At 42.9% G+C, this 22238-nt stretch overlaps 1 long non-coding RNA gene across 2 annotated transcripts; it reads right to left on the reverse strand.

The window, feature by feature from the left end:
- Positions 1–2741: 2741 nt before the first annotated feature.
- Positions 2742–8290, reverse strand: LOC117843428 (uncharacterized). 2 transcript variants are annotated; one of them, XR_011897491.1, is made up of 9 exons: positions 8136–8290; positions 7935–8015; positions 6654–6785; positions 6390–6479; positions 6172–6294; positions 6009–6080; positions 3527–5608; positions 3085–3263; positions 2742–3005 (listed from the first exon to the last, which is right to left on the reverse strand). It is a non-coding gene; the product is annotated as an uncharacterized lncRNA (long non-coding RNA). The 2 variants fall into 2 exon arrangements; XR_011897490.1 differs by having other exon boundaries at positions 3527–6080.
- Between the last annotated feature and the right edge of the window lie 13948 nt (positions 8291–22238).

Genomic DNA, 22238 nt, shown 5'->3' on the forward strand with positions numbered 1-22238 from the left:
CCTTAAGGAAACAATTTTAATTCTACTATAGTAGAACAGAAAAGAAGTTTCTCAAAATAATAAGCCTGATACAATATACAAAAGTTTCAAAGTTCATATCTGGATGAAAAACATCCTTACCATTAATTCACTAAATAAATCATCAAAAAGTTACCCAGAAAAGAAAATAAAGATATATAAACGTTTTTAATTAGATTTAAATTGGTTGAAAAGATGCGCCAAAAAAATTGGTTGAAAAGATTATTACTTAGAATACAGTAAAACCTTTTCTTAAAGTCATTCAATTTTGAACCGTATAATGTTCTGGGTCTCAATCATTTAGCATATGGCATGACACCCATCTTATAGATGTTCAGTCCATTTAGCTGGTTGCCAAAATATCATACGTACAGCTCCGTAGCATCTGCATAAAACTATGTATACTTATAATACTTAGTTCTTTTGATGCAGTTGTCAAAACACACTATATTATGTTTGAAAAATAATTTGGAAGTCTACACTAACAACTTGTTTAGAACACTAGAAAGTTTGGAATCAGGGTTTTGCTAAGGTACTCTCAAGTGACTTTGGACTGTAGATCTAATGACATATTACCTCCTATGAGGTAATATATTAATGTTTATTATATATATTTCTATTAGAATTTATCTAGAAAATCTAATATATTTGACAATATTAAGAAAAGATTTTTAGGTAAAGTATACATATACTTTTTTATATTCTGAACCATATATTTTAAAAGTAATTGATAGTTAAAGTTTCAAAAGTTTGACCAAAGTCTTCTCCAAAACATCGAGTGTTTAACTTTGACCGGATGGAGTATGCTATAGCTTCAACATTACTACTAGATCTATTTTTTGATACTTAGAAAACATATAGTTTAAATTCAAACCATGTGAATTTGCAAATTGGTACCCGTGTACTTGACTAATTAACTTCTAGGCTAGAGTTAGTAGGATATCTTTTTGGGTGTTCTGAGAAAGAGAAAAAAAGAAAAAAAAAGGAAGAAGACTTGAATTTCTAAGAGATTTAGATGTACACTTGTGAGGGACCATCCACTCTTCGTCCACATTAGATGCAAAAGTGTTGTACTTACACTGAATACTCAGCTAATATGATCACTCATGCTTTCATTGATTCGACCCGCCAATTTAATTTATTACAAACCCCACCTGAGCAGCATCTAAAGGTTTAAATTTATGTAAGGCTTCTGACTGATCATTTGACAGATCCGATCAAAAGCTAGCAGAATCACAAATGCCAAATATTCCCTGAAACTTTTTTCAGATATTTTCCGTACTTCTATACTTCTATATTAGTTTTGCAGACGCTTCCTTTCTGCAGTCCATGAACTATCAATGATCCAGAAGAAATGGTAAAGGTGCTCACTTTCCGAATGGAATTGATTCTATGGACTGCCCATTTTGACCTGATAAAAAGAAACACAAAATCCAATCTCATGCTTTTGGCCGCTTGGGCAAAAGGGAGCAGGATTCGAGTAGGAAAGCAAAGGTTGATCGATGAGGAACAAGTTATTACATCCACAGATGCAAAAGCCAATATGCTTTTAGTTACTTAGAACCTTTATATGTGTCGTGTGTAAGTTCTGGCCATCAAAACTCTATGCATTGGAGTTCCTTCCATCTGGCGATCGAGAACAATGTAATCTGTGTCCATAATATAAATACCAATTTGGCAGCTGTAGAGCATTATGACCGCTCGTAGCTTAATACCGATGGTTGATTTTTCAAATATTTTGCTCCCTCAAAGTACACCTTGTATTGACTTTTCTATTCATGCCATCATTAGGCCAAAAGCACTTGAGTCAAGCTATCTAGTATGGTTATTCATATATTTAAATATTAGATGGAATATTTAGCATTTATATGCATGATTTGTCTCAAAAGTAGTTTTCACATTTTTTCTATGCTTTATACCCATGCGACTAGTTAGATTTCAATAAATTAGTCCGATGGTGGAACGCAAGAAAAGCCTAAGGTGCAAGAGAACCCAGACAAACTTCTGTTCCGGAATGCACCATGGGAGTAGTAGCTCACACTAATGCAGCCAAATATACCCTGTGAGAGCTCACCCCAAATCAAATGTATTATTTAAGACTGAAGTACTCTTGTTAAACTTCCATTTCAAAAGTCAAACACATTTCAGTGAGCTTAGGAACAAGGTCCACTGATATGGGAAATTTAGTAATTTATTGCATTGTAAGAAGGGAAAATCTAAACAAAATGGTATTGCAAAAAATACGAAATGGTCTTGCAGACTTTATGCTAGTGTAAAAGAAATATTACAATAACATCATTTTTGTTCCTTTCGGTCTTGCAGACTTTATGCTAGTGTAAAAGAAATATTACAATAACATCATTTTTGTTCTTTTCCTATGATACATTTATACTACCAATACTACTCATGCATACTACTCGTACCGTAGGTGAAGTTTTCAGTAGTATACAATTAAGTTTAACTTTCATATGTTTTACTAGGATCATGCCCATACGTTGCTACGGGCTATAAAAATATAAACTCAGTTCATTCGCATGAGAGTATATAAAATATATGACATCTCAAAACCAAGTGCCAAAAAGATTGTCAAGTACCGAAACAATATTGTCATGCTAAATCAAGCATTTATGAATTGCAAAATAAAGTTCTAAAGATGCAGATTAACGAAGAACCAAGTATATGCTCATCAAGTACTGAAGTATACGGTAATACTACAATCAAAGTAAGGAAGAACCAAGCGGCACTATGTATTTATTTCTGGTGAATCAAAAAATGAAGTTCTAGAAGATGCAGATGAAGAGGCACACCGATAGAAATTCCTTTGCAGCTACTTCTTTATCGTTAAAGTACAACTTTGACATTAAAAAAGCTTCAGTCATTTCTGATTTTCCTTCTTCGCAGGCATTTACCAACAAAGTCCTTGCTGATAGTGATAACTGGATATGCGACTTGATTAGAATCACTAATTAAGAAACTGTGCTTATGACCTGTTAGTAGTAATAAGAATGGAACTATAACTCCATGACAAGAACAAAAGCATTCAAAGGCTGGGTGGGGGGCACATACGCATAGCAGGACGTCAGTGTTGCAAGCATGAGGTGGTCTTGGAGTCGCCGCGCTTGGAGCCGCAGAGGGAATCACTGCGCTCAGAGCCACAACGGATCGGAGATCAGCGACGCTGTGGTCACGCTCCAAACTATCTGCGTAGCTGCTAAATTTGAAGGCTCTACAGTATATAAAAACACCTGCAGATGTTGCATTGTACTATTCAGTACCACAACTAAAAGACAGGAGCTTTTGAAAAGAACCTGAGATCAAGACCGGAGCTTTTTAACTGATTACCAATATAACATCTCATTGGGAAAAACAAGTGTACATCAGCAAATCAATGATCATATAGTAAGCAATAAATTCCTTACTCAAAATCTACAGAGGAGTTGAATATCTAAAGTTAACTTCCAGAAATTTAGAAAACACAATAAGAAAAATAGATAGCTAGACAACAAACCTCACTTGAAGATATGCAATTGTATGACCATAGCTTCCTTCAAGATCTTAAACAATCCAGGGAAACCAATAGTTAGAGGACATTTATGAGCAGGACAAATACGAAAAAAGGGCAATGCAATTCTCTCGCTTGCCGGTTGTGATTTGCCAATGTATAGAAGATACTATAAGCACAAAGGAAGCATACACTAAAATATTGGTTTTTCTTGCAGCCCTAGAAAAATATAGGTTCATTCTAATTTGAGAGGATACGAGTATGGAGAAAAATGGCATTTTTTCATATGGATAACAATGCCCCCCTAGCTGTATCAAATACCATGTTAAATCGACTAAAATCAACCATGGAATGAGCCAATTGCCACCACATGTACGTTCTTTTCAAGTGGCAGAGATTTGCACATCATAATTCTTTTAAATGCTGCACTTCACACCTTGTTACCTTTGACTTCTGTGAGTCCTAAGTCATGCCTGCACAAGACATTTGGAATTTTCTGCCATCACACAGCACATGGCGTGCCAAAATCAGGAACTCATAGGAGTCAGGCTAGCTAGCCAGCCACTGCTTCATTTTCTTATATTCTTACTACTTGATCCATCTTGGGTGTCGTGTAAGAAATCGTCTCATAATGTGAGTGCTAGCAATATGAACTTAGGAAAGTGAAGTATCCATCCGGTGATCAATGGAGTAATTGTCAGTTAGCTAGACCAACCTAGCACACATATCACAATGCATCCTAAACTCTAATCTTGACATCTGCAACTAATATATAGAAAACAAAGAAAATAGTGGGAAACAGGACTCACCAACGTCAATTTGGTTGTAGTGCTTGCTTGGCAATTTCTTCAACCATAGATTAAAAATCTTCAAAATCATAAGCCTCTAAAAAGGTAAATGACTATGAAAAAAATTGCAAGAGAGTGAATCCAACTGTCCATCCGTAAGAAATACAAGTGCATTATAATTTTATTTTAGCTGTTCTACAGTTAATGGCTTCTTTTGGTTGAATAAAATGTACATAGCAGGCACCCTTTTAGTGAATTCTGGCAGCTATGGGATAGTGGTATCTTACAGTGATGAAGACAGACTACAATTCACTTGGATGATAACTGAAGCATACAAGGGGCGGCATTTGATGTTTTATTGTGCCCACAGCTGGGCTAGACCTCTTGAATCTAACAGTGTGAAAATGTGCAAATACATTGAAAGAAGAGAATAGATTAGAGCCCATTGTTCAGGAGGTGTTCACCATTGCAACGAAGATTGCACCGAACTGGCAGGCCTACAGGCTGCAGTGAATTAACAAAAAATGAAATTACCCTCAAACATAACAATCTACCCTCAAACCTAGCTGCTCACCAATTGGCCGGCGGAGCAAGTTCTAGATGAAATGTGCAGGTTCATTGCATCACAACATCATCCATCAGAGCCGTAATGAGGAGGTACAGTTGTCCCTGACTAATAGAACCGAAGAGGGCTAGTGTTAGTTCTACTCAATTTACAGTAGCTGACATCACTCTGCAATATGCCAGTCCCTGTTAGATATATGGGCTTGGCCCATATAAATGATAATTCTGAAAAATCTCAAAGGCCCATTAGCGTAAGAGGGGTACACCATCTATTAGTCCCATATTGCTAATAGATGAGGGTGTTGGGGCTTTTCCTCCCTATATATATATGGACCACCTCCCTCATAAAAAAGATGCGATATAGACTACTATACAGGAAGGCCCCCAGGTTAGGGTATCCCTAAAGTGGTCTGTACTAGTTAGGTTTTTGCTTCCTCTCGCTGCTGCGCCGCCACCGTAGTCTACTCCATCCCGATTGTCGGCGTGCATCGGCGATTGGGAGAGCAGGTTTCCGGAACCGTCATCTTCAGCGATCCTGCACCGGGAGAGGGCGAATAAGGTTTTTGGGAAGCGCTCTGCGCGACTGCTCGATCGCTTTCTCCCCTTCGTCAAGTTCTTCGTCGACTCCTTCACCACGGCTTGTCTACCTCTTCGTTGCTCGGGCGTCACTTGTCGTCGCGAACAACGTCAGGCTGCTGATCGTCGTCGCCTGCTGTACCCGGTAGTCGTCCAGGAGCTGGTCTTCATCAAGAAAAAAACGTACGATCTCTTATCTCAAATTATGTCTTCCATACTAACTATTATGATCTGTTGCAGTCTGATAGCACTGGATAGTATGGTAGAATGTGTGATTCTATTTGCAATGATAGACTTGTCTAGATCTTGCGTAGACATATCTAGTTTAATCTGCTATCTATTCATCGTATTCATGATTTATTTCTGGATTAAATTAAAACTAAAAGTGCTTATATATCCGACAGTTCCAGCCTACAGTCAAATACACAATCAGAAACTTAATGACAGCTCTCATGCCTCTAAAATGAAGAATCTCATTGGTGGGTACAATTTCAGTTCAAAAGATACGTATTACAGTTCAACAGCAAAAACAAAGTCCATTAAGATAAGCTATGACTAACCTCCGAACAAATAGGTGTGCTCTGCTAGCTTCCAACACTCCAACGAACCAGCTTAGAGCGCTGCTAACAAACCTGCAAGGACCAATGATGCTGTGCCCTGTGATCATGATACTCTCGTCATAAGAAAAATGCACTCATAAAACCAATGCCTCCAAAGGTTCACCTTCTCAAAAGCCCTTTCACCAGAGTCACATGGAGGATGCACCTAAAACAAGACTTGAACATGTAAAATTACGGCTCGCGGGCCCATGTCTCCAAACATTCAACTCATCTCTTTTGATCGCATCTGTTTCATATGAGAGAGCAAATTTGGCGAGAGGACCTTGCTCATATGCTGGATATTCATGTTGTGGGACAGAATCTTGAGACCTTTCATCTTACCCTGATTTAATCTAGCCGCTCATACTCTTCTAGCATGTCAATGACATCCTTGACAGGCCAGCCAGCCAGACAACATAGAGAAGAGGTAACCTGCAAATAATCCAAATATATTTTTATTTGAGAGATAAACCTGGACCATGAAGATAATGAGTGGATCCGTTATTACTGTAGGTTTTAACAAGAAGTTAAAGAAATTTCAAGGACTAAAAGTAGCTAATCTGGCCAATAGGACCCTTTTTAAGAATGTTATGGAACTGCTCGTACGTAAGCTTGAGAATAAAGCTTCATTCAGACAGTCTGCAGAAGCTCAGGCTATAGATAGGTAGGCAATAGCTCAGTTTCTGCAGGAGCTTCATTCATGAATCTTGTCCATAAAGCCTGACACATATTCCATGCCTGCGAAACACAAAAAGCAAGGTCACACATGTAAGGCCTTGTTTAGTTACCAATTTGGGAGTGGCAAAATTTACATTTTGCTATAAATGTGCAACTGTAGCATTTCGTTTATATTTGTGAAATATTATCCAAACATTAACTAATTAGGCTGAAAAGATTCGTCTCGCAAAGTACAACAAAACTATGCAATTAGTTTTTGATTTCGTCTACATTTAGTACTTTATGCATGTACCGCAAGTTTGATGTGATGCGAAATCTTCTTTTTGCATAGTACCAAAGTTGGGATTTTGGGGAACTAAACAGGCTCTAGATACCATGCCTTATATTTCCACTGACCTATAACAAGCAACTAACTGTTCGAACTAGCTCTAAGATCACTCACGCTCACGCACAGACGCAAGGAGGAAGATGAACAGTAGTTTCCGGCGACGAACGCCACGGCCGCCGAACGACCTGTATCTTGGCCTACTATTCAACTCAAAATGGAGTCGAACCAACTGACACACAAGGATTACATAGCCATTTAAAGGCCCCTCGGTGAACACGGCGCGCACGTACGCACTCCCCTGGCGACCCGGCCTTCTCTGCACTCTGAGCCACAAAACTCCTCCGCGAGAACCGGTCTTCAGCTTCACTCACAATCCAAGTTATGTTCCCCTCCGCTACTGACGCCATGGCCAACGGCTTGACCATCCCTGCAACTGCAACTCCTGCAGAACTACCAGCATGCGCCGCACGCCATGCTGGACTCGACTCCGGACGCAAATGCGAGCACGCACACGCGCGCCATCCGGCTGAACCTACTACAATACCTAGAACGTGGCCACACCGCCGTCCTGGCCTGACACGAACTCGACACTGGACGCGAACGGGAGCACCGACTCGTACCCCCAAACAAGCATGACGCACACATGCCATGACCGAACACACACATAAGTGCTAAGTCAAGATTATTGCTAACACTAACAAATGGGCAATGGCTTCACATCAAAATGTATCCGGACTGTAGGAAGATAAGAAGCATTCTAGTTGAAATAATCTGTTTCAGACTTTTTGAAAATAATTCCCCTTAAGTTACGTAAAGAGAAAAATGAACCAAGAAAATATTGCAATAAAAGGCAGAGAATACTAACACGCTAAGAGTACCACCTGCTTTAGAGTGACCATCCATTTTTGTACCAATCACAACACCAACAGAAATACTTTGTTTAAAGGCTTGTGCAGTTGTGCCTGCTCAAATGCAGCCTGGTTAATACCTACTGTTCATAAGATTTGTGGTTAAATTTAGCTTGGTTTCTTAAGGATATTGCTGAAAATCAGAACTTATTTGCAAATATCAAGGGCACATACTGTTGCTTCTGAAACTTGCCGCATTTCTTCAGAAGAGTGCTGCTTCTTGCTTGTGACTTCCACTTGTACCTGCAAAGATGAGGTCACAATTCTCTTTCCAGTACATCTCCAAACCCTCAACAGCAATTTTCACTGGATCAGACTCCATATAGCTGCCAAACAACTGTTAGAGAGAACAGATATAAGAATAATATTAACAAATAACTGAAGTTGTGAGTTATAGCACCCCACATAAATGGGCCTCTTGGCCTTCCTTGCATTTTTGTTTAACTGATCAGCCAAGCTGATTAGCAAAAGCACCATGAGAAGGAGGCTCAAACATTAATTGTCAACAGAGGTGTAAGCAAGTAGCTGTTTCTTAATGCTTTAGCATACATGTAGCACTGACCTGGTTTAACTAAATGGACTAAACACAATATGCGGTGCAAAGGAATCTAAAAGGCTGATAGAATCTTTGATGTTGTAGGTAGAATTTGGTGGCTCTGGAGAGAAAAAATTATAGCAATCATTGAAAACACTCTTAATCAAGTCGATGTATCATGGTTTTACACTTGACAGCTTACTTTTGCAAAAAGTATATGATATACAACTGCTGTTGGAGCTCATTGTGATATATACAGTGCTCCGGGGCATTTTTTCATGTTGGTACATTCGTTGATCCATCATGTACATTATCTTTCTCCCTCTCAAAAATGGGCATATGCATAATCATGTCCGGTTCATCAAAGCTATAGGCATACTAGCATCTTCGTGTCTAACGTGTAGTATAGTTCCAACTCTACGAAGAAGAAAAATCTGGGCACCTCCGAGGATTGAGAGAGAGATACCTGGATTGAAAGGGAGAGATTGTCAGGGCTCGAGCTCGCGCAGGGCTGGTGGCGAGAAGCCTCCTTCGCGCCACCCAATGCCACCTCTCACCGCCGCATCGGATCCGTCCTGCCCCGTCCTCCTCCACTGTGCCGGTGGTTTGGACGGGGATCAGAAGGGAAAGAAACAAATCAATCAAGAAGGACAGATCGAGCAAAGCCCGGCGAAGGATGACACACGGTGTCGGGTGCGCTGGCCTTCGCGCATGGCATGGCGCGCCGCATGAGGGAACGGGCTGTCGCCACGCCCTGATCCGATCGGCGTGGAGGGAGGGAGGCGGCGGGGGACTGGGGAGGGAGGAAGGGCCCACGTAGAGTTGACATCAGCTGGAGCGGTACTGTGAACTCGGTCCATGAGTTCGGGGACTGAGCGGTCCACAGAATACCGGGTCTACGCGAAGGGGTACACTTATCATTGAACATAAAGCCATTGATGTGGAGATCTACGGCTGCAGTACCATCTTTAATGATGACGACGAGCAGGCACGGTGGTGCCATGGAAGATAGGCCATGGCTGGGACCTCATCCGAGATAGGCTAGGACGAGCTACATTCACGGAATTCAATGGGAATAGGCAAAACAAAACTATAAAGAGATGGGGATATCATCTAGGGGGTTCATAAAGGCAATAGAAGTGTAGTTCGGGCTGGAGAACTCAACGCAAGATGAAGGCGCAGGGTTGGAGGAGACCTCAGTGCCGGAGCGTAGGACATGATGGCGCCTGGTCGTAGGAGATGTCAGCCCCCGTTTGGATGGGATGGTGGCGCGGGATGGAGGCGATGGTGTGGTCGATGACGGAGGCAAGGCAGCGGCGAATGTCTGCGTGAGGTAATGAGGGAGGACGTCTAGGGTTCGATCAGAGGGACAGAGATGGAGCGCAGTCGTGGTAAGAGGTGTCACACCCGGTTTTAAAGGCAAAACTAGATGAATGAATCACATGTGCGCCAGGATTAAATTACACATATGCAACGACTTCAGTAAATACCATAGACAGTACCATAATGTAAAAAGAGTATATATTTATTACATGACCGATAGTCTTTAATACGAATAGCAAAAAGAGTCTTTATTCTAGCAGCAGAACTCCAAAGAAGATGACGACTCCACGAGTAGTTGACTGGGGAACACGTACGCCTAGAACTCCTCGAAGTCTTGAAGAACCTCCTCAAAGTTGACTTGGTCCGAGTAGCGGTTTTAGCAATGGTGAGTACACTTATGGTTGGTCCTCAGCAAGCGTGAGGAATGTGTAGTGTAAGACCATTCAAGGATAGGCTATGGTTTAATAGCAACTCAGCATTTTAATTGGTTCTTCAAGTTTTATTAACAATTACTAAGTGTAAGTTTATACCACCCACATTAAGCATGAACATAAATAAAGATAACAGCAATAAATAACAACAATTTAATTCAACTTCCGATAAATTAATCATGTGAGGGTCTAGGGCGCTCTTGACCGTGAGCACAGCTGATCAATCAGCTTCAGCTTTACACTCTGCAGAGGTTGTACATCTTTACCCACTTCAGAAGAACTTTAGACCCAACCATACTGTGTGGGCCAAGCATAATACCAAACTTTTGAGGTGTAATTGCATAGAGACGCTGCGAGGCCTTTACAAAGATTCCCTAATAAGAAGTAGTCCGCTTAAGTTTTTGGATCAGTAGCAGACCATAAACCTCTCTCAAGACTGCGAAGCTACCATAGAACAGATCAGTCTGAGGGCCAGGTTGTACCCCATCTGCTGCCGCCCCTCTTGCCCTTTCGATAAGACTGTTTCAAACTAGAGTCTCTAATTAATTAGCCAAGACAAGAGCCATATAGTTCTTGTGGTTGCACTGTTTTCCTAGGTAGTTCTCCATGTTCCAATTAAACATGGTGATCTTGTATTAATGAAAGGTATAGCATAAATAAAACAAGTTTAAGAATTGGTTGATTAATACCACCATAACCAAGTTGAGCAACTAAGCAAGAACTACCCAATATTAAAGTAACCCAGGTTGATCAAGGTACAAGGAATAAAAGTAGGCACACCTTAAATAGGACCCATCATGTTTATAAACTTAACGTGCATAGCATATGTGTATTGAGCATGAAAGTAAAGGTTGCATAGGATCAAGTTGTGATCAAGGGCACAATTTGCCTTTCTGGACTTGCTCCGGCTGCTCGAAGTCTTCAAAGCCTTGACCTTCGAATTCCTCGAACTGCGGTCCTTCTATATGCATCACACGAGCACATACAAGCATACGAAAGAATAAAATAAGAAAACAACACACCAAAGAGTAGCAACAGAGCAAAATAAGATCATAAAACTAATCTATGCATCAATACGAACTCATAGAGAAAAGAATCAGTTAAAACGGATCTAAAACGCTAAAGATATGAACTAAACAAGGTGTTGGGGCTTATCTGCACGAAAACTAAACTTTCAGGGGCTAAGCTGTGAGAAACCGAAGGCTAAAACATAAATACGTATGTAAACCAAATGTTTAACACATAAAAGAGTGGGGCAAGGACGGCGGGCACTATTTTACAAAATATTAGGGGCTAAAATAGAGGAAAAAGGACCTAGATCTAATTACTTTTGAACTGCGCTCTACCTCTGTAACAACCTAGTTTAATTAAACCATGTTTAAATCCTAAACCAGTCATAAGTGCATAAAGAAGAACTTTGACGGTGATGAAGGCCAGTGAAAGGACACTTTTGCCTCTCGCAAGCTCTAACGCTGTCTGAGCAGTAAATTAAATTTTTGCTTAAGAACTTAAAAATCTGTCCAACTAAGAGTTGTATAACTCAACCTTCCTAACAACTTTCATTTTTGGTGTTTTGCTTGAATCTGAGCAGAAGCCCTTCAAAAAACTCGAAGTACAAATCTATATTGATTTTAAGAAAAACAGTAAAGTCCCAACTTTGGGGCTCTCTATTTCGAAATTTCTAATGTCAACTTGAGCTGAGCCCTATACCAAAGTTTTAGATCTTTGGGACCTTAACAACTTTTATTTAAGGAGTAAGTTCTAAATATGCCCTGAAAGCCTTCAAAATTCAGATCAAAGTCACTTAGTTTGGTCAACCCAGCCTCTTTTGGCAATCCAGGCTAAGTCTGGAAATCAGCCGAACCTGGCACCTTAGTGCGGGTTTATCTCCTAAAAGTTGAACCAAACATCAGCAAATTTCTTTATAAGAGTTTGCGAACTAAGTTTCTACAACAACTTTGTTAATTTGACCTTAGACCAATTCACCTCCGAAGCTTTTCAAAATCGCAGCTCAAGCCAGTGAAAAACCTTGAAAACAGCCCAAAACCACCGTTTCTGCCTAAGTCCGAAAAACCGGCATCCTCTAAACTTTGAGGTTTTGAATCTTCAAATCTGTTGTGATTCTGAACTCGGTTCAATTGCCAAACTTGAACTTTGGTTTGAGGACTACAACTTCTGTAAAGGGAGTTAATGCTGTGCTGTTCAAGAATTGGGAGATCTAGGTGCTTGAAGACCCGCCTGGTGAAATGATCCACGGATCACTCGGCCAGAGCGTGCCCGAGCGTGCGTGCGTCGCGCTCTGCTTGCCGGCCGCCCCGTGGCGCTAGCCCACCGGCACCACCCCATCATCCCGTCCTCGGCCGTGACAAGCTAGGTCGATGCGCCAGCGGCCCCGTCGAGAGCGCGGATGCCCTGCCCGCTGCCTCGCCTTGCCTCGCCCGAGGGAACACCCCACCGCTGTCGAGCACGCGCCCCCGCACCCGCACCCGCCTACCAGTGCGCCGCTGCCTCCGCCAATTGCCACCCCAGCTGTGACGCTTCGGGCCTAGCCTCGCCAACCCGACGCCTGACAAAGCCATCACTCCCGCGCACACTCGCTTTGCTCGCGCCTGCCCACCTTGCTTGTAGCGCCCTCGCCTGCCATGCCACTTCCCTCTCCTCTGTCCGCCAATGGCGTCGTCTCCATTAATGGCTGCAGCAACACCCCGGCTTCCCTCCAGTCCCGCCCGCCAGAGCCATGACCCCGCCTCGTTCGCCACTCTGCCCTGGCCCTATAAATAGGAGCCCAGCGCCGCCGGTGCCCCCTTCCCCGCTCGCCCGAACCTCGCCGCGCTCCCCTATTTCCACTCCCAGCTCTGCCGCACACCCTCTCCGTGGAGCTCCACCTTCCGCTCGACCCCGCACCTTGCCGACCGCACCAGCTGCTTTGCCTCCCTCTCGCGTAGCTCTAGAGCTTACTTGTTGCCCGCGAGAAGCTCCACCGCTGCTGGAACACCGCCGGACTTTGCTGCCACCTGAAACTTTCCGCCTTCCACCGTTCCATCCCCGGCCAAGCCTTTCCGTCACCCCCAACCGCTTCAAACCGGCCCAAGGTGAGCCCGTAAACCCTCCCGGCCACTCAACTTCCCTAGGCCGCCGGCGCATCGCCGGGATTTTGCCTGCCCGCCGCCGTGCGCCGCTGGGGACCCAATTGCAATTGGGAAAGGTGAACTAGGAGCCTTAGCGCTAAAACTAGGGACCTTTGCGTGATTAAACCCTAGACTTAGGGGTTAGACCGTAAGTTCACCTCGGTTTTTCTTTTTATATCGGCAGGATATATGTTTAACCTTGAAAAATTCACTAAAATTCGTAGAAAATTCAGAAAAATGTCAAACCAATTTTTCTAGGCTCAAAATAAAGAGTAGTTTTTAATAAAAATACTTTTGGCATATGTCACTGCTGGAATTAATGCTATATGTTTTAATTCTTATTTAAGCCATTTAAATCATAACAAATCATAGAAAAATGATAAAAAGATAAATCCAACTCTCATATGTCTGCTTCAGATAGAAGAAGCTTGGAAAAATGTTTTAGAGCCCAGCTCAGAAGTTTAATCCTCTATTTAGGTTTTGCCATGGAAATCTAAGAGTGTTTTTGTCTTTTTGCATAACAATTAAACTAGAGCTGAGAAAAATATGAAACCTTCTAGTTTAAATCAATGGTGTAATGCAAATTGAGGAAAAAATATGGAAACCACCAGAAATAAATAGATGTACCACTTTCCTATTTAGGGAAGAATAGAAAGGGTAAAGGTATAGAAAAAGATGCCCTTCACTAAAAATTGTGAGAAATTCACCGGAGGCTCTATTTCACCCTGATAACTCACTGTTAAAATTTCATGACCAGTCTTAGTACAGTTTCGGCTATAAAAATGTTTAGTACAAGCTACCTTAAGGAAATAAAGGTAATATTGGAAGAGATACAAAAGCACATTCAGAATTAGGATAACTTTCCGATCTAAAGTTAAATAAAGTGGAGATGTATATATGTACACAATCGCCATCGAATCAACCCCCGGCTTGTACCACACCCCACCTTCCTCATGTAAATAAAGAAGTTCAGAATCTTGTTTAGGTCAATGTGGCCTATACTTCTTCTTCTTCAGCACTGACTCGTGTGTACATCCTATGAAAAGTTGAGAATTTAACTTAATGCATTGCATTTGTGTAGAGTTGAACCTCGCAGACGGGACTTACGAGCTTTACCCGACACTAGAGGAAGGAGCCGTAGCTGAGCCACCGCCTACAGGAGCCGAGCCCGAGCACGCCAAAGACTAGTTTGCTACCTCCCCGCGTGAAGGCAAGCCCCGGAGCATAAATTCCTATCTTTAACTACTTGCAATACTTTGGTTGCTAGATTGTGCATTTACGTTTTTAGGAGTTTCTTGAAACCATAGATGCATGAATTAGTGCCTTTTGTCTGAAAACTAGTATGATAGGTCGAGTAGTTGCAATGCTTAATAGGACTCGGTAAAAGTCGAGTGATTAACTGTCACTTACGATGGATGGGGTAGGGCTTTGTGAACTATTTTGGTGGTAGGTGGATTGCCCCATCTGTCTACATGAATTGGGACTAAGGTCGAGATGTGATAGTGTTCGTGATCAAGTGTTTGAAAGTAAATCTCATACCTAGAATGGGATGGGGAAGCCTAGTACCTGATTGAACTAGGATGTGAACAGTTCGTTCCACTTTCTCTGGAACGGAGTTCCCTTGCGGCCGCATGTGGTGACAAGTGCGGTCATAGGATAGCATAGGCCGGGACTATGGAGTCTTGTACCAAGAGAAGTGGGCCCGACATGGGTTTGGGACTTGATGGGGACGACGGACAAGTAAAGCGACCCTTCGTGGTGCGCGGATGTCGTGAGATTAGGTTCGTCATGCATGGTTAAGAAATTCGAATCGATTCGTTTGCCTCTCACAGATTAGGACTACTTGATCTCTATGCTACACTGAGTAAGAATGGAACTTGATGATGATCTTAATATGAATACTTGTCATAAATTGTATGGAAACTATGCCTGTTTTTTATAGTTGTTGACCTAGACAAGTAAATGAACTTAGAACTTGTGGCTAAAATATTGAAAGTATGGACCTATTTTAGTTGCTTTTGGCAAAAAGCAAACCCCAGAGCCAAAACGCTTGCATGTCTAGGTGTTGGTGGATTAGTACCACCGGTTGGTTAAGTCTTGTTGAGCGTAGTCGCTCAGCCTTGTTGTGGCATATCTCTTTCAGGTGATGTTGACGCCTTTGAGCTTGCTGCAAGTGGCACTTGGCCTCCCCAGCTTCCACCTGGGTGGACGGTCGAGTGGGATCCCTCCTCGGATGGCGAGGACCGGAATCATTGATGTCATGATCGGCTTCGTCATGATGTTCGGCAACGGCGTTAGCTTCCGTTTGTTTATTTCCACTGCTTGAGAACTCTGCAAACTATGTTTAATTTCGAACCTGATGTTGTAATAAATTAATGAACTGGGTTAATTTGGATGATCTATTGTAATCTCTGGAACCACTCACCTTCGTGTGAGCTATGCTTTCTCAGTCCTGTGAAGTGGTTTATCGGATGAAATCCGACGGTCTGCCGAGTTTACTTGATTAAAGTACATGATCGCGTGTTAGGCAATTTAATTGTGCTTTAGCTAAGTTAATTTGAGCGGTTCCGCCACAACCTCGGGTGCAAAAACTACAAAACCCAAGAACTCTTTAGCAAAAAGAATGGCACGGTACGGGGTTTGACTGGTATTGACCTGGGTCAGATCTTATCCGGACCGTTGGATCAAGATCGGGCGACTACGGTCATCTGGGACTCGACTGGCGGATCGTGGGTGGCGGAGCAGCTGTGCGCGGCAGCGGTGGTGGCGTGTGACTCACCGGAACTCGCTCGAAATTGAACGTCCAGGTACGATTTGCGATTGGAACTAGCCCTAGAGGAAGCGGAGTGCACGGTGAATGCATCTAGGGTGTCCTTGCGGTCGATTGCACGGCGGCGGCGACATGCAGCTCGGAGAGGCAGCACAGCGGCGATGACGGTGACTCTGGCGAGCTCATCTATGTGGAGGAAGCCACAAGAACTTCACGGGTGGCCTCCTCACCTTCTTGCGGTGCTTCGGGCGGTGTCCTTGTCGACGAAAGGGCGACAGTGGCTTTAAACAACGATGATGGGCTCGAGCTCGTGCGACGGCTGTCAGTGTTTTGTACTCGGCAACTTATCGAGGTTTATCCCGAGGTAGTAGATTGGTTGGTGGGAGATCACCGGATTTGGAGGTTGAAGGTAAAAGCGAGGACACAAGATACAGATTTATACAGGTTTGGTCTGCCAGAGTAGCGTAATACCCTACGTCCTATTTGAGGTGTTGTATATTGCGCCCTAGGCCTATTGTTCGGTGTTAAGGATTTCGTCCTCTGTTGTGGTTTTATGAGGTCTTCGCCTACTGATCAAGGGACCCATACCCTCCTTTATATACTCCAGTGGACGAAATTACTAGCCGGTTACAAGGTAGGGTCCTAGTAGGATTACATGGTATGAGTCCTAGTAGGATAACAGAGGAATCCTAGTAGGAGTTCGTCTTCTTCCTTCCTTGCAGGTACTGGGGATCTATCCCCAACAAGCCCCCCAGCGCTTCATAGTCGAATGCAGCAGCCTTGAGTACTTTTTAGATCCTTGCTGAGTAGTTTTGGTACTCTTTGAGTACTTTGTCTAACTGAATCTTCAAAGTTCCTCAAAGCTACCATGAGGCTATGGTGTGCTCAAGCCCTTGATCGTCTTGATTTTGTAATCTTCATCTTTGGAATGTGATATGGAGGGCGGTGGAAGTCGCACTGCATATGGAGTAGCCCCCGAGTCTTAGGTTGAATCGAAAAATTAGGCTGAGGGTCAATAAAATCTTGAATCTTCTTCTTTTATCTTGAAAAAAAATCAACTGTTGTCTATAGTTTATCAGCCCCCGAGCCTTGGAATGATTAATTAATCAATCCGAGGGTCTTTAGTCTTCACACAAGTCATCATCCGAGAGTTTTGCGGCATCCAGCCCCCGAGCTTATTCGCAAGGTGAGCCGTAGGAGCCACGTCGAGTAGTTATTGGTACTTAGCCCCCGAGTTTGAGAGCTAGCGGAGCTACCGAAGGTATTTTGAGTAGTAATTGGCACTTTAGCCCTGGAGCTTGGAAGCTAGCTGAGCCACTGGAGATATTCCGAGTAGTAATTGGCGCTTAGCCCCCGAGCCTGGGAGCTAGTGGAGCCATTATAGGTACACTAAGTGTCCTAGTGAGTCGTCACCGAAATTTGACCTAGAAAAAGAAATGCATACATTATGTAGCATATTTGTAGAATTTGGAACTATTGAAATTTATTCAGTGATGAATATAATGTAAATGTTGTGTGTCATGCTCTTATTTCGGCCATATTTCTCCCGAGTAGTTAGCCTATTATGTTTAGGCTCTCTGTCTCTATTTAGCCATTGGCACTGCATGTGAGATCTTTGTCTCGTGTATGCGTACTGGCACTGATGCTATAGAGGTCTTTGTCTCGTGTCCTAGCGTTTAGGCATGACAGAAGATCTGAGGCTATCATGAATTAAGGAGTGTTCTACTCAAGGATATTGGTGACCGTTAAGAGAATACATTTAAAATAAGTAGGCGGCATTGCGACGAAAAGAGAGTGCGATTGCGCTTAAAGTAATCGTTGATACTTTTCTGCCTTTTGGCGAGAAGAGCGCGTGTTGCCGTGCATATGATTTTTGCCTCCTTAGGGTGTAACCCTGCGAGCCTGCAGCACTTAGTGCACCAAACTTTGTGGCATAGCCTCCTAATTTGGTGTACCAAGCCTTTGGTGGAGCTTACGGAACTTGGTGCACCAAACCCATGGCGATAGCCTCTGTAATTCGGTGTACCAAGTCTATGGTTGTCGGTCAACATGCCCTAGGAATAATTGGCAAAGTGTAGCTGTGGAGGGTAATTCCCATTGAGAGGTGTACACAAATAAGTAGTCAGCGCGTTGCCCTGCATGCAGAAAACAAGCCGAAAAATTTATATAAAATAATTAAAAAAGTAACTTAGCTTGATTCATGGACGATTGTTGACGAAGCCGTGTCGATTGTTGATGAAGCCAACTAGACGGAGGCCCCTACCTGATGCACCAAATGTTGGTGTTTTATACCCAGCAACTTACCGAGGTGTATCCCAAGGTAGTAAATTGGTTGGTGGGGGATCGTCGAACCTGGAACTCGAAGGTAAAAGTGAGGACACAAAACACAGATTTATATAGGTTTGGGCAGCTAGATTAGCGCAATACCCTACGTCCTGTTTAGGGTGTTGTATATATTGCCCTGCACTTGGGTGTTATTTGGTGTTGAGGATTTCATCCTTCTTTGTGGTTCTATGAGGCCTTCGCCTACCGATCTAGGGACCTTTGCCCTCCTTTATATACTGCAGGGTTCGAGATTACTAGTCGATTATAAGGTTGGAGTCCTAGTAAGATTACATGGTATGAGTCCTAGTAGGATTATAGAGAAATACTGGTAGGAGTCCGTCTTCTTCCTTCCTTGCAGGTACTGGGGATCTATCTCCAACAGCGGCTAGGGTTGCAGTGCTATGGAACTTGAGGGTGCGAGACGCTAGGGTTGATGAGGTCTTCGGGGATGGCAGTGGCTACTTTTATAGCCCAGAGGCTGGCCTTGGCGTGTGGGCCCAAAGCTGAGGCAGACACGCATGCGGGGGCGGCACGAGCTCGGACTCGAGTCCAGCTCAGGTGTGGCGCGGAGACGGTGGGAGGAGGGGGATGACAAGTGGGGTCCCCTTGTCGACGGGAGAGGCGGAGGCGGCTGACGCGGTGCGGGACCGGGCCAACGCGGTGTGGAGGAGGAGTGGAGAAGCTGGGCCGGCCTTCCTGGCGAGAAGCTGCTGCGGCTGGATTGAAAAGGTGAAATGGGCCGAAAGGAAGAAGCGAAAGGAGGGAAAAAGGAAAAGGTTTCCTATTGTTTAAAAACATTCAAATAAATGAAGTCAAACACAAATTTGAATTCAAGAAACCAAAAACAATGCATCAGCATGAATGCAACAATGAACTCCTATGATTCATTAATTTATTTTGAAAAAGATTTAAATGCCCAAGAAAATTTAAATACAACCTTAAAATCCTTAGACACATGCAACTAAGTTCTAACAAATTTTATTAAATTGCAAAAGTTGAAAATTAGGGTGTTACAAATCCTACCCCGCTTAAGAAGAATCTCATGTTCAAGATTCAGATGGATTAGCAAAGAGCTGGGAAGATTCTGCCTTCAGTTCATCCTCCCTTTCCCATCTTGCCTCATCCTCTGCATGGTGACTCCACTGTACCTTGCAGAACTTGATCACCCTGTTCTTGGTAGCTCGTGCTAAAGTATCCAAGATTTTGATACGGTATTCAGTGTAGGTGAGATCATCTTGTACATTTAACTCTTCCATAGGTAATTGTTCCTCTGGAACTCTAAGGCACTTCTTTAGCTGGGAGATATGGAACACATGATGCACATCTGAGAGTTAATTGGGTAACTCCAATTGAATAGCTACTTCTCCCATTCTCTCTAGAACTTTGAAAGGTCCTACAAATCGAGGTGACAACTTCCGTTTAACCTTAAATCTGTGCAAATGTCTGATAGGTGACACTTTAAGATACACATAATCACCTTTCTCAAAGGTCAACTCTCTCCTTCTAGTATCAGCATAACTCTTCTGCCTGGATTGAGCTGCCCTTAGGTTCTCTCTAATTATCTGAACTTTCCTTTCAGCTTCCTGGATAATCTTATGCCCAAATAATAGGCCTTCTCCTGTCTCACTCTAAGACAGGGGGGTTCTGCAGTTCCTTCCATATAGAGCCTCAAAGGGTGACATCTTGAGACTGGCTTGGTAGCTGTTGTTATAAGAGAACTCAGCATAGGGCAAACTCTTATCCCAACTACCTTCATGTTTTAGGGCACAGGCTTTCAACATATCCTCTAGAATCTGATTTGTCCTCTTAGTCTATCCATCTATCTGAGGATGATAAGTTGAGCTGAAATTCCGCTTTGTATCCATGGATTCATGCATCTTCTGCTAGAAATGGGATGTGAATTGATTACCTCTGTCAGACACTATCTTCTTGGGTACACCATGCAAACACACAATCCTTGACATATACAACTCTGCCAACTTGGACCTAATATAGGTGGTCCTCACTGGAATGAAGTAAGCAACCTTGGTCAATTGATCCACTATAACCCATATTAAATCATATCCATCTCGGGTGCGCGGTAAACCAACAATGAAATCCATACTGATTCCCTCCCACTTCCATTCAGGCACCTTTAATGGTTGAAGCAATCTAGCCGATCTCTGATGTGTAGCCTTGACCCTCTGGCATATATCACACAAGGCTACATGCTTAGCCACATCTCTTTTCAACTCATACCACCAATACTTCTCCTTGAAATCTTGGTACATCTTGGTGCTACCAGGATGGATAAAGTAGGTTGATTCATGAGCTTCCCTCAAAGATGGTGTCTTTGAGATCTCCCACATCCGGTACACAAATCCTCTTTCTGAACCATTTAGTCCCTTGATCATCCTCTGTGAAATCTGGAGCTTTTCCATCTTCCATAAGTTACTTGATCTCCTTGATCTTGGCATCCTCAAGCTGTCCCTTCCGTATTTCTTGCTCTAGAGTCGATTCTACTTCCATAGTCACTTTGTTAGTATGAGCAACTATCCCCAAGTTGAGTTTCTCAAAGTCCTTCATCAATTCATCAGGTATTTGGAATGCTAGAGCCATATTGGCATGACCCTTCTGACTCAAGGCATGTACAACCAAATTTGCTTTACTAGGGTGGTAATGAATCTCTAGATCATAATCCTTAATCAGCTCCAACCAACGGTGTTGTCTCAGATTAAGGTCTTTTTAAGTGAAGATGTACTTCAGACTCTTGTGGTCAGTGTAGATCTGGCACTTGGTTCTAAGAATATAATGCCTCTAATCTTCAAGGCATGCACTACTGCTGCTAGCTCCAAATCATGAGTAGGATAATTCTGCTCATGTTTCTTCAATTGCCTGGATGCATAGGCTATAACATGTCCTTCCTACAGAAGAACACAGCCTAAGCCCTGTCGAGACGCATCACAATAGATATCAAAACTCTTTTGCAGATCTGGCATCACTAGCATTGGAGCTATAGTCAATCTCTTCTTCAACTCCTCAAAGCTGGCTTGGCAGGCTTTAGTCCATTTAAATTTCTTTCCCTTCTCCAATAGTGATGTGAGAGGCTTCACTATTTAAAAGAATCCTTCAATGAACCTGCGGTAGTATCCTGCGAGTCCAAGGAAACTCCTAACTTCTATAACTATCTGTGGCGGCATCCACTTTAGAACATCCCTGACTTTGCTTGGATCCACTGCAATCCCTCCATTAGTGATGATATGACTAAGAAAGGAAACCTCATTCAGCCAGAAATCACACTTGCTGAACTTCGCATACAACTGATTTTTCCTTAGCTTCTGAAGTACTAACCTCAAATGTTCCTCATGTTCTTCCTCATTCTTGGAGTAGATCAGGATATCATTGATGAATACCACAACAAACTTATCAAGATACACCATGAATTCCTTATTCATTAGATACATAAAATAGGCCGATGCATTAGTCAACCCAAAAGACATGACTGTATACTCATAGAGACCATATCTGGTGGTGAACGTGATCTTGGGAATGTCGGATGGCCTTATCTTCATCCAATGATAGCTAGAATGCAGATCAAGCTTGGAGAATACCTTGGCTCCTCTCACCTGATCAAATAAATCTTCAATGCAAGGCAATGGGTACTTGTTCTTGATGGTCACCTCATTAAGCGATCTGTAATCCACACACATCCTCTACGTATCATCCTTCTTTTCTACAAAGATGACTAGTTCTCCCCATGGTGTTGAACTAGGGCGAATGAACTCC

This window comes from Setaria viridis, chromosome 2, assembly GCF_005286985.2.
Source record: "Setaria viridis chromosome 2, Setaria_viridis_v4.0, whole genome shotgun sequence".
Lineage (NCBI taxonomy): Eukaryota > Viridiplantae > Streptophyta > Magnoliopsida > Poales > Poaceae > Setaria > Setaria viridis.